Here is a 13,196-nt window from a genome sequence, read left to right on the forward strand (position 1 = left end):
GTCATCTAATTCCCTAGGGTTCCTAATTGTTGCATGATAAATCACTCTGTAGAGAAATCTATTATAATGTTCCAAATGAGAAAATGTAATTTACTGTACCATTAGTGGGGTGTTTGAAGCACATCAGTTCTTTCGTGGGGGAGTTTTGCCAGAATAAGACAAAGCTCTGTATATGGAGATTTTTTTTTTTCTTTTGGGTCAAGATAATGCTCATGCCTTGAGCTGCCTAAATTATGTAAGAAAAATGAGGCATCTTATCAAAACAAATCATCTGACAGTGACTTGCAAGTCTATTACCAAAGGTCCAGCATGAATGAGCATTCATCTATGTTTATGGTATTACTCTACTTACAAGCACATTTTTGCAGAGATTAAAAAGTTTTCATGACTCAATTATGGTGGCTTCTTAAAGGGAAAGAATCAGCTGAAAATTTACCCGTTTCTGCTTTCAGAAACTCAGATGCTGAAACAAATCTCTGCACAGAGGACCTAAGCTACTCATATCAATGTCTGCAGGATCAGGGTCAATCTTTGTAGTTTTTTCTCCTTTTGGTGTCAAAAATTCCCCCACACTTACCTGTATTTACCTCTTTCTTTTCCCAAATTTATTCATGGTATAATTTTATTACTCTCATCCTGTGCTTAGGTAGAATTTGACCTTCAGAGATTCATATATGTGTTTCATTTTGTGTGAGAAAATAATGTGGTTCTAATGCTTAATAGTTTATAAAATTTATTTCTATGTTTGGGGGCAAAGATGATCATTGCTGTCGTGTTTGGAGCTTTCCCAAATTCAAAGAAAACTAAAAAAGACATTACAAGTAGAAAGGCCTTTCACAATCACAACTGTCAAGGACAGGTAAGCAGTTATCCCTTTGTCTCAAAACTAGGCATCAGACAAAAAAATGAAACCGGACATTCTAGAGACTAAGATATTTGCTGAAGAGTTGCTGAAGGACTGGAGACCCACTGTTGGCTTAAGAACCCTTATTTTTCTTCAGTCACACTGGAGTAGAAATGGCACATGGTAAGGGACAATGTTTCTGTGATGGAGGGGTAACAAGTAGCTGAATGATGAGCGTCTCATCATGCACTAATTCAGTGTCATGTTTGGTGGTAACCCCAGCCAGGCAGACACAATTACCATGCCATTAACTTGCAGCAAGAATGAAAAATGGATTTAGTTCTCACCAAAACTATTATTAGAGGGAAAAAACCCTCAGCTTCTCTCTTCCTCCTTTTCATAAGCAGCGTGCTAAAATACTGTAAAAATGAGTGATTGAATGGGATAAAATGCTGACACTTATACCTGGCATCCTACCAATAGATACCTGAGTTTTTCTGAAATGTGTCTTTCTAGCTGTAACAAAATTTTATTCACATTGCATATGCAGAGGAAATTTGTACATGTTCCGCATTCAGAAAACCTGGTGCAGGATGTGGAGTTATTAGTACTGCTTGCAGCTCGGTAGCATCTGGGAATCTCAGCTGCACAGCAGAGTTCTGTGTGCAAGGAGATGCACAAGCACAGGACAAAAAGACATGTTTCAGTACGTTTCAGAGGATAAAAGAAGACATGGCAGATGGATGTAAGGAAGTTAAAGGGAACATTAAAACAAGCAGCAGTCTCAGCATTGTTTGCTGTAGGTTTCACAGAAAAGGAGAATTCTAGGCTGGCTGTACAGAGAATAATAAGGTGCAGCTTTGTGAAAATTTGCTGTTCCCAGAGAAAATGCATCTGGAAGAGGAATTACTGCCACTGCTTCTGTTTTATACAGTGCCTCAGTGGTCAGAATAGCCTCGTGGGAGACTCAAGTGCAATTTGCCAGCCTTAGTGGTATGGAAGTCAGGTTGAAGAGGATTCAGAATCATTTTGAACAGAAAAAATTCTAGATTTTTGAAATGGAAGAAACAAGAAAAGAAATAGGGGGGCAGTTGAAGGGCAGCCTTTTTTAAGATGGGAAAATAATTGTTTTTTTAGTGAGAGGAAGGAGCAAGATGAGATTAAACAAAAGCAGAGAGTAAGAGAGTGACTCTTGGGTCACTGTCTTGAGGGGGCTCAGGGGAGATCAGGCAGCAGACTTAAAACAAAATACATATTTAAACTGTGGAACTCATTGCTACAAGATACTGTGGAGATACAAAGTGATTTTTTTTTTTTCCAGAAAGAGATTAGACGTTTATGTAAGATGGGTTCATTACTACCTATTAAACATGACTGACCCAAAGGAACCTTTGGCTTAAGAAGTCACTAAACAATGGTGGTTTTTATTTTCTTTTGCTTACCACCTGCTTATTACCTGAACAAAAAGAGTCACTAAAGATGATGAACGTACCAGTCTTTATATGATGCTGATGAAAATACCAGACTTTCATGGGCCCTTTTGAAACTACCGGAATGGGTCTGCCTGATCTTTCTGAGAGACTGAAGCCTGTCTGGACTGTGAGTTGGGTCTGACAGTACAAAGCACAGCTCCCTTTTAACCTCTCATATCTTCCCATGGCCTGATGGGCAACTCTTGGTTGTCATCTCCATTCATTTTTGGCCCTCCTGTTAATTTTGTTCTTTTCGGTTGATCAATCATCTGGCCACACTGCAAAATGGGGAAGGGGAAGAAAGAAGAGTCCCAGGGACCAGTAAATTTTGCTGTGGAATACTTGTTAGAATAATGCGGGTTTTTTTTTTTTCCTGAGATGAAGGGATGGGATGGAAAGGTGAAAGAAAATGTGTAGAGATCAGACGAAGAACTTCATCTAAGGAAGGAGAAAGCAAAGGCAAACCAAGGAAAGGAGACAAATCAACGTATGTGAATCATCATGTTTCTGGTTCAGGTTCAGCTGTGACTGAAGCCGTTCCAGTGTAGTTCTGATTCAGGTCAACAACAATTTATTATTCAGTTTGGGAAGCCCAGCATAGTTTGGATGAGTTTGGAAAATTAATGACAGAAAAATGTAGAGAGGTATGTGACAGGGACTGGGCTACATGGCAGGGCTTCTGTAAGGGAGAAGCTTCTGCTTCTCTCTTCTCACCCTTGTGCATTCTCTCTGTCTGCTCAAGTCTGACACATGGGATGGAGGATTTGGAAAGACATAGAGCAGCCCAACATGTGAAGATCATCTGGTGCCATCACCATAACACTGGGAGTGGGGAAGAGAGAAGGGAGAAGGCTAAAGTCTCCATTGAGTGTGTCAATTTAGTAAATAGGAGGGCTTTTCTGGGGTCCAAATTTGCCTTATGCCTTATACATGCCTATATACCTTATATATGCCTATATACATATAATTTGCCGACACACCATTGCACTTGAAGAAGTTGAGCGCACACACTGAGGCACTATAGAAGTTGAGCGCACACACTGAGGCACTATCTGGGTGGTCCACCTACAGTGTACAGTGTGGCTCCTCCACCAGTTTGTCCTCTGTGCACAGATGGTGTGTGCTGTGTGCCGTATACATGCCTATATACCTTATATATGCCTATATACATATAATTTGCCTTATACATGGAGTGATGCAGCATACATTCAGACACACCATTGCACTTGAAGAAGTTGAGCGCACACACTGAGGCACTATCAGAGTGGTCCACCTACAGTGTGGCTGCAGGATCCTCCACCAGTTTGTCCTCTGTGCACAGATGGTGTGTGCCTGGGCCGGGTATCTCATCCAAACCTCCTTGTCATTGAAGTTACAATGTGGACTTACAGTACTGGAGCCATACGAGGCTCCAGCAAATCAATCCCCTGTCCTTCCTTCTTTGTGTCATACCAGTTGGTAGCATAGGCCTACCCTTAGTGTCCTCTCTTTTCTTGTCTTTGTAAATCCTCATCAGTCAAAACACAACATAGAGGGGACAGAAAAAACACATCCATGAAATACACTGGTAGAAGTGCTGAGCCCAAGCGCTCACTGATGTAAGTAATGGCACACAGCTCTCTTCCTGGAGGACAGGTTTGAAGATCCAGCCACCACGCCCGTCATCTCTGACCAATTTTCTCTCCCATGCAGCGAACGAGAAGTGGGAAGAGGGGGCAGAAGGGCTGTGGAGCTGCCCCATGTAGCACAAACATAGGGTTCCATTACAGTAGGTTGTCATACTGGTTACCTAAAAAGGCCTGCCTCAACCCAAAGGGACACCGCTGGGATTTGCATTATGCTCATTGCCTTACTGGGCATCCTGAAGAACTGGTAAGAAATAAATAAATAAGAAAATAGAGTAATAACAAACTAATAAATTAGCAGACTGTTCCCCTGACAGTGACTGATTTCCTAGACTATAATGTTAATTCACAATAGCACAGCTATTGGTTTGGGAGGCACAAAACTGTACATCACTCGCATGCTTTCTCTCCCCTTTTTTATTCTTTAAGAGTTGGCTGACTTTGAATTGAAGACCGCAGAGTCACAGTGGCTGTGTATGTGCCCCCACAGAGTTTTTTTAATACACTATTTTACTGGGGAAAGGTTCTTCAGATGTAACTTGTCTGTTAATTTTTCTCTAATTATTATTATTACTGCAATCTATGAATGATATCTATGAATTTCTGTGGATCTATGATAACTATGGATTTCTAGGTTTCGGCATTAGAAACATGAATATTGCCTAATGTGCAATTCAGCTCCTCTGAAGCTGCTGAAGGGTTCCATGCTGGTTTGCAGGGACTGCTTGCACACAACATGTTGCAAATTGGCCCTTTGAATGGTTGGCAGTAGAGTTTTTTGTGATACCTTTTGTGTGAAATTGCCTTCCTGGTTTTGGTAAAACCCGACTGAAGTCAATAGAACTACTGCAGAGATGAATTTGGACCTTTGTATTTTGTTTATTCTAAAAAAGAAAAAAGAAAATAAATTGCCTTTATGGAATAAGAAAACATACATAGTATTTACCTGAAAGCTTTCAAAAGCTTTTTTATAAATACATGTCGTATTTCTGTTCATGTAAATGTGTATTTGTATTTTTACAAAAAACCTACTTATTAGTAGCACAGTTAAATAAGTGTTTTGGATGTGTAGTAGGAGTTTCTTAGCTCAAGCATGATTTACCTTATCGGCTATAATGACTACCAGGATAAACGCATATTTTGCTGTAACTAAAAATGCATATTATTAATATTTTTATAATAGTTTACATTTATATAGTGCCTTTCATCCCAAATACCATAGGGTATTATGTATGTGAATAATCCCATTGAACTGATGTGAATAGTCCATTGAAACCAATGGGACTATTCACACAAGCAAGACTATTCACATGAATTAGAGCTTTAGAGTCTGGCCCTCATTCTATAATGTATTTTTTCTCCACAAAATTGACACTTGCCATACATGTTAGTTTTAAATAAATTAATTGGAGAGGAGGTGAAATTGCAAATGCTGCTCCTTTCAATATATTTTCAGAAATTCACATTTATGAATAAGGGTAGGAGGCCAAATAATTTAATATCTCTCTCTTTCTCTGTCTCTCTCAAGAGCATATTAACATGATAGTTTAGTGCTGATTTAAAATGAAGATGTCTCTTGTTAATGGCTCATCCCAAAACAACTTACTACAAATAAGGGGCTTAACCCTAGAAATTTTTACTTGAGGAAGCAGGTTTTAATCATGTTAAGAATCTTATTTCATTCAGTGGGATTACTCACATGAGTTATGATTCCAGGATCAAGATTAAGGCTAGATAAACCAGTGGCTAATATAATTGATTGCTTTTTGGTCTATATTAAATAAACATTTTACACTGAAACAGCCACTTGAGGAATCAGATTTGGGTGACAGACACTTTTCAGTGTTAGTTTTCATTTCTGTGTGCTAGAGATGCTCAGGAGGCAAACTTTTTGCAAGATTCAGGATATGTTATTTTTTACTTTACCAGCTCTAACTCAACAACGTACCAGCAGTAAAATTCCATGAGAGAATAATTTAATTTGGCACTATTCCTTGTAAAAGGATTCTTGCTCTGCTCTGCTCCATGTTGCTTGTTCCTGCTTTCTCGGCCCGCCCTGGCCTACATCCACCCAAGCAGTTGTGGAGCCATACATTGATCAGGTCAAGGACTGATCTGGCTGAAAACTCACCAACTATTTTTTTGGCCAGTTTAGCTTTAATCCCTACTATTTGCCCAGCTGAAGTCGATGACTGCACAAATAGCTGTGCCAGCACCAGGGAGAGGGTGATGCTCCTCTTAAACTGTAAAATGGTGGAACCACTTCCTTCAAAATTGCTCAAGTTGGTTTTCTTTCAGGCAGAATCAGTTAGGTGCCTTGGAACGATATCCCAGCACACAGAGGTAGGAGTGGTGGTATTCAGGAGAAAAGGGCAATGTAAGGGTTGTGTGGGCTCTTGAGAGGCTCTTATCCACCCCTCTGTATGTGGGACAGTCAAGGTTAAAAAGGAATTTAAGAGACTGTCTGGTAAAGTGGGAAGATCAAGAAAGAGATGCACCATGGTTGTTGATAGCACAATGGCCAAAGGAGTCACTGGGGATGCAAGAAACCTCCCTTCAGATCCCCAAACTGCCTGATTTGGAGCATTGACCCCCATTTTTGTGACTGTCATATGAGGTCCCTGCACAACGGCTGAGGGAGCCAGCCTCTTGCTTTTCTTATTTGCCTTTATAGGGCAGTGCAAAGCAAAAGACCTCCCACAGGAGACACGAAAGGTGACCTACCCCGGAGGAGAGCACACCCTGGCAGATAGGGGACTCCCTTGCGGATGTATGAGACCAGGACTTATGTTCTTGCTCTAAAGCAGGCAGAATGATGATGAGAAAAAAGAGGAGAGCCCCATTCGTCTAGCAATTCAGTAAAACTGAGCATATCGCTCAGCTAGACCCTGACGTCGTGAGTCATGTCCAGTAAGAAGGCAGGTCTGAGAATAAGCCTTAGATGAGGGTTTGCAGGATTGATCAGTGTGGGCTTGCTGATCTCCAGATTACCCAGGGTTAGGCACACAACAGGTCAGTAAGGTTAGCTTGGACTGTCACATTGGTACACATACTGGCGATTCCTTGGTGTCTAAGGAAATGTAGGTACATGGGGATTTAGTTGCTTTTGAGGACCTCAGGTTTTCCTATTACTGAAGTTAAATACTTCAAGTGGCTGAGCACTGCCCGAGTCCCGTTGCAGATTAGTCCTAAATTGTTAGAGAAAGTGTAATTTGTTCAATATATATATTATATTCCATATAAAGCTTTCTGTGCCCTGGCCAAGAGGTTGTATTACCCCACCTTGAGGAAAGGTCACAGCCATAGGAGGAACATGAGGACAAAAATTCACTTTTCAGGTTTGTGTCCATTCTATGGCGTTGTTCATTAGTTCTGAATATCACATGGCCAAAAAGGGCCTTATTCTCTCTCAAAAAACAAATATCCCCTCAAGGGCATTTAAGAATCTCTGTTTGAAGGTCTCATATGAAAATGTGGCAAAGAATTTTTCAGGAAAATTTTTAAGAAAGCATATTTAATACTTTGTATTCTTGAGTATTTATTTCAAATACTTCAGATTCACTATGCTTTTAATACTAATGTCATACTTAAAATAAATCACAATGTGTACTTCCTGTGATCTTTTCAGAATGCAATAAAACAGATTGTTTTTAATGGCTGTTCCAGCAATGAAAAATATCTGTGTTAGGTGGAAACAACAAATTGATGCTTTTTCAATTCCTTTTAATGGCATGAGGATCTTTGCAACATGCTGTGAAAAATATTCTCTTAATGATAGGCCTGTGGCACAACTTAAGGAGTCATCAAGAAATAAATGCTCTGCTGTCTGGCTGGCAGCTTGGTGTCCCTTAATTGAAGTATTATAAGATTCTGTGCAGAGTAAAGCCTCCAGGGTTTTGTAGCTAAATGGCACGGACACCTCTGATGAGACATGCAGATGAAGATGTGTCAATACAATCTTCACCAATTTGCTGTAATAGCAGAGACTGATTAATTTTATAACTACGGGTGCTTCTATTATCTAACCTAAGGAATGATTTAGACTTTATTAAGCAACTTATTTCTATCTTTTTCGAGAGACTTCTACAACATAGTTTATCTCCAAGTGCTAGACAGCAACACTTTTTCTAATAAGGATTCTAAATTTATTATTTAAGGAGGGATCATGAGCGTGACTCAGTTACGTGCAGCTTAGTGGGGGCAAATCTTTGTGACTTGGCAAATCAACTGTACTTAGGTTGGTGTTTCTCAAAAAATAAAGTGGCTTGATATCCTATGCAACTGGGATGGCAGCTCCTATATACATTTTTAATGTATGGAAAGGGAAATGGAAAGAAGCAACTAAATCAAAAGTATGTGGCTCTATATTTTTACTTTTTTTGCTAGACTATAAAACTCTTAATATTTTATTATAATTGCTTATGGACATCTAACATAATTTGGTTACCCGTAATCAACCAACACTTTATATTTTAGGGCTTTCTTCAATAACATATGAATTACCACATGGACAATGCATTTCATGATTGCTCTGCACAGTGCTGGCTGTGCAGTCACGCTGCGCTTTCTCCCAGGAGTAAGGAACCCAAAATAACTCCTGTAAATTCTGGACACAGCAGATAGTTAGGATATGGTCTTTCTTGCCTGGATGGAAAAACCACGAATTGATCGCTGTCATCAGTTTCCTTACCCGTTCAGCAGGAAGACTGATGGCCATGTTTTTTCCATCGCAGATGCCAGCATGCCTCCCACTGCTGAAACTGTACATCCCGCATTGTACCCTACTGCTGCCTCCTGACATGGGACTGCATCCTTATTGCCAAAGGAGAATGTTTTGTCATTGAGTGGAGACAAGCCTCCCTCCTTATGAATATGAAAGTCTTACTTACCAAGAATACTGGAGACAGACTGACCTTGTCTTTTTATTTTTCTGTTGTTTTTTTGTTTTGTTTTTTCCAACTAGCCAGGTCTCATTCAAACTGATAAAGAATATGCTGTTCACAAAAGCCAAGTCCACACATCACAAATTAAAGCCATCAGCATGGGTATGGTAAACCATTTCCAGATCATGGGTCAAAGTTTCACTCATACACAAATGGCAGAGGCAGTTATTCTTCACTCATCATGGTCACAGGATCTGGACACAATATAATCCAGTCTTGTGCTTGTTTATTTACAGTCTGATTTTGGGATGCACACTTACTGCATGAACTCATCTGTTACAAGGTGGGAGAGCTGCACATACAATCTGAGGTTCATATTTTTCCCCCACCAGCAGAAATGTGAATGTGGGAGGGTGTTTCTTTGGATGAGAGCTTTTCCTTTCCCTTCCCCTCTCCCCTACTGTTTTTGTGCTTTGATTTTTTTTGTGTGTGTGTGTGAATCACCATTTTTATATACTCACTTCTCAATTGTGGCTGAATTCATCAACGTATTTCAACATTTGTTTGAAAATTGTTCTCATTACTTGTTTCATACAGTTTCTTCTCCTTGACCAACTTATGAAATTATGAAACAGTAATAAATAATTCCTCACTAGTGAACAACAAATTTCACTTGTTCTTATGTGTATGTGCAACTCACTTTAATAGCAAGAATGTCTAGAATCACAGTACATTAATCCTTCATTCTTGCAGTCACCTGAAAGTTCAGCCTACAAAATTTATGGGAATCCCTGCTTTTTGACTTGCCAGAGATCTTCTGAAGGTCAAATTATTTCTAACTTTGCCTCCTGTAGGTTCCATATACATTTTTCTCATGTATCTGGTGCTAGCCATGTGCCAGCAGGTGTCTGATCTAGCATGGCAGATCCAAATGCTTGTCACTGCAGAAACATTCAAAGAAATCATTCTCCAGAGGTTTGTGGGAGCCAAAGGCAACTTGCTTCTGAAGAACAGAAACAGCATCCCTTTGGAATTCAAGCAAATATTGGTGATCACTTTTTATCATACTTGCTTTGCTTTTTCCTCTTTCCTACATCTGTAGGCTTCATTTTTCCCCTCTCCTAACTAGGCTCACTATCATCCCCACACTTTCAGAGTTGCAGGTCAGAACTGGAGCAGCATGTGAAATCTGGCTGCTTTACGTCAAGCAGGTACATGCCAGCTATATCTAGACAGCTTCTCTCAGTATTTCAGGCTTGTTCCTCCTGCAAAGATGCTGCTGATTCAGGTTGCATTCTTGTTAAAGTGAGTAAGAACCTGCTCTGATGCTTACATTTCTCACTGAATGCTGCTGTGGCAGCTCCATGATATCCTACCTACCAATTAGTTTTGCCTTTGAAGTGAGATTGAGGCTGCTGATAAAAGGTACTGTGGCATTTACTGAAGATCCATTCCCTTGTGCTTGAATTGAGACACTGGCCAGGGGACACTTGGCTTAGAAATGTCTTTAAAAAGTACATTTATATATGTGTGTCTGTGTGTGTTTGCATTTACACATTAATCACCAGAAATACGCCTTAAAAAAGAATTATGTATGGCTGGATCACTTTCCAAATTAAAACACAGGCTATTACTTCATCTTATACTTGTAATTCAAGCAGTGCCCCTAGCACCCTGCCCTCTGCATCCTCACGGAGAGACAGGAAGGAGAGCTAAGCTCAGATAGGCTCATTGGCACCATATTACCCCATCCAATAAGGCTCCCTAACCCTTGAAATGGTGCTGCACCTAACACTGATTGAATCACTAAGCACTATTGATTTCAGCTTTCTAGAGAAGCCATTCATACAGCCTACAGTGTATAAAAGAGCTTCTATTCTCCTTGAAAATGATTTAATATAAATAACTAAAATAAATGTCAGTGGGAGATCTGTGAACTTATTAAGAAGAGGTAGACCTCTTGATGTGTTGCACATAGACTGAATGTGTATGCATATGGATTTAAATAATGATACATGTATTTTCAGTCCAAGTCTGGCACAGCAGCAGAATGGACCTCAGAGTGAGTGCAAATACACCGGACAAATTACATAATGTGCATCTGCATAGGGAAACCCGGAGCCCAGGCGCACAGCGTCAATTAATCCTACCCCAGAGGCTCCTAAAGGTTGGAGAATGCATGCTCATAAACGTGGACTGCGTCCCCTGGTCACACAGGCGGTCCCTGGAGACCCATTTGCACCCACCTTGGCGAGGTGTTTTTGTGTTTTCAAGGGTGACCAGAGCGGGGGAAGAAATTCTGACTTACAGCCAGAAAGCACTGATTTGGGTCTGTCCTGCTTGTCAACTGTGTGGACATGCTGCTTTCTTTGGCCATTTAATTTGGTCACAGATTCCTAACGATCCGAGCCAGTTTCCGGTGCACCCAGAAGGCATTTACCCTTCTGCTCCCTTCTCCCTGAAGCATGAGCGTAAGCGCGATGGTGGGTGCCGGGAAGGAGGGACCCTGTGCCTTCCCCATCTTCCATCTCTGCCCGCCCTGGGAAAAGGACTGTGGTGGCCATGCAGCCCCTGCTCTGCGTCCGCGTGGGCCCTGCGGTTCTGCGGCAGGAGGAAACAAAGAGCTCCTACTTTGTGAAGAAGCAGTGCACTGCCCTGGATTTTTCCCAGCATCTCCCAGACTTTAAATAGTCTTGTTTGTATATGCTTTCTGGAGGTGAAGCACGGAACATACAATACCACACCAGATCCAGGCATTTCAAGTTAACTCTGATTCATAGTCTGCTGCAGGCAGTAAAAATCTATCACCTCTGATAGACTCTGGATCAGGCAGACACTGAGGCACTAACAAAATCTAAAACTCTACACACGTGTGCACATACCTAGTGTTCATACAGTGTATACATCTGTGCATTGCTTTAAATTTTCATACTTATATAACATAACGCTAAATTATAAAGTGGGCCCATTGCTCTGTTAGCTTTTGAAAAATAAAAATAAAAAGTATCTAGCCTAAAAATGGACGAGATTTTTTATGTTACATGTTCTTAAGGCATGACAACCATCGAAAGAGCTATTTAGTATGTTACATGGTTTAATAAAAATAACTCGTCTGGCAATGTCTGAAAGCTTTTGCAGCTGCAGGGGTACTTCTTGGAAATAAATTTGTGTTTACACAGGTGCAGCCATATTTAACAAAATTTTTATATGCAATGCAAACAGCTGCCTGTCTGTTTTCTTTGGCAGAGCTCTTTTCAACTGAAACAATTTGTATCAAACATATCTCTCTGTGATACCTATATAAACAATAGACAAAATTCCTGTGAAAGGAAAAGGTTTTCAATAATGTGTCTTTTAGATAAACTGGAAAGCAGAAGCAGCCTGATTAGAAAAGCCTGGCCCTTCATGAAATATTTTACATTTGAGAAGACCTCGGGAATCCACCAGGGAAGTATTAAACACTCTGTAAGATAACTCAGAGGGTTTTATCAAGTTACAGTCAAGCTGAAGGATCCCATGATCAGTAAAAGATGCTTGGCACATTGAATATTTTCCTTAACAACAGCACCGTAGATACTGAAGTACACTATACTATTCAACTTTTGCCATATTTTTATATAGAATGAAGTCTTTGCTGAAATATTTAGCCTTAAGTCAATTATCATTTTTTGGCTATACTATAAATATTTTGTTATATTTTTTCCATTGTATGAAATTCTAGTTCATTCAGAAAACTATAATTTACAAGAGCCTTAGTAACCCCTCACTTTTCCAATTCTTTGCAAATATCGGTGCTTTTGAAAGGCTGCCCTATCACCAGCCTGCTTTCTTTCAGTAAAAATTCAGTAGATTAAATGAAGTCTGTGGATTTTAAATTGCAGTCTGGAGTTTGGGTTTCATAGACACCTTCCTCAGTCTTGCCTGTTCCCAAAACAGCAAATAGGAAAGAAAGATTTCTCCACTTCATTCATCTTGATTTTCACAGTTCCTTCCACTATTTTTTCATGTACAAAGGTTTTCTCTGTTTCATTTGCAGCAAAAAATGTTAGCATTAATATTTACTGCTATTGATTCAAATTATAGAATCATAGAATCATAGAATCATTGAGGTTGGAAAAGACCTCTAAGATCATCGAGTCCAACCGTCGACCCAACACCACCATGTCCACTAAACCATGTCCCTAAGTGCCTCATCTACTCGTCTTTTAAATACCTCCAGGGATGGGGACTCCACCACTTCCCTGGGCAGCCTGGTCCAATGTTTCACCACTCTTTCAGTAAAGACATTTTTCCTCACGTCCAATCTAAACCTCCCCTGGCGCAACTTGAGGCCATTTCCTCTCGTCCTATCGCTTGTTACTTGGGAGAAGAG

Source organism: Aptenodytes forsteri, unplaced genomic scaffold, assembly GCF_000699145.1.
Source record: "Aptenodytes forsteri isolate BGI_AS27 unplaced genomic scaffold, ASM69914v1 Scaffold208, whole genome shotgun sequence".
Taxonomy (NCBI): Eukaryota; Metazoa; Chordata; class Aves; order Sphenisciformes; family Spheniscidae; genus Aptenodytes; species Aptenodytes forsteri.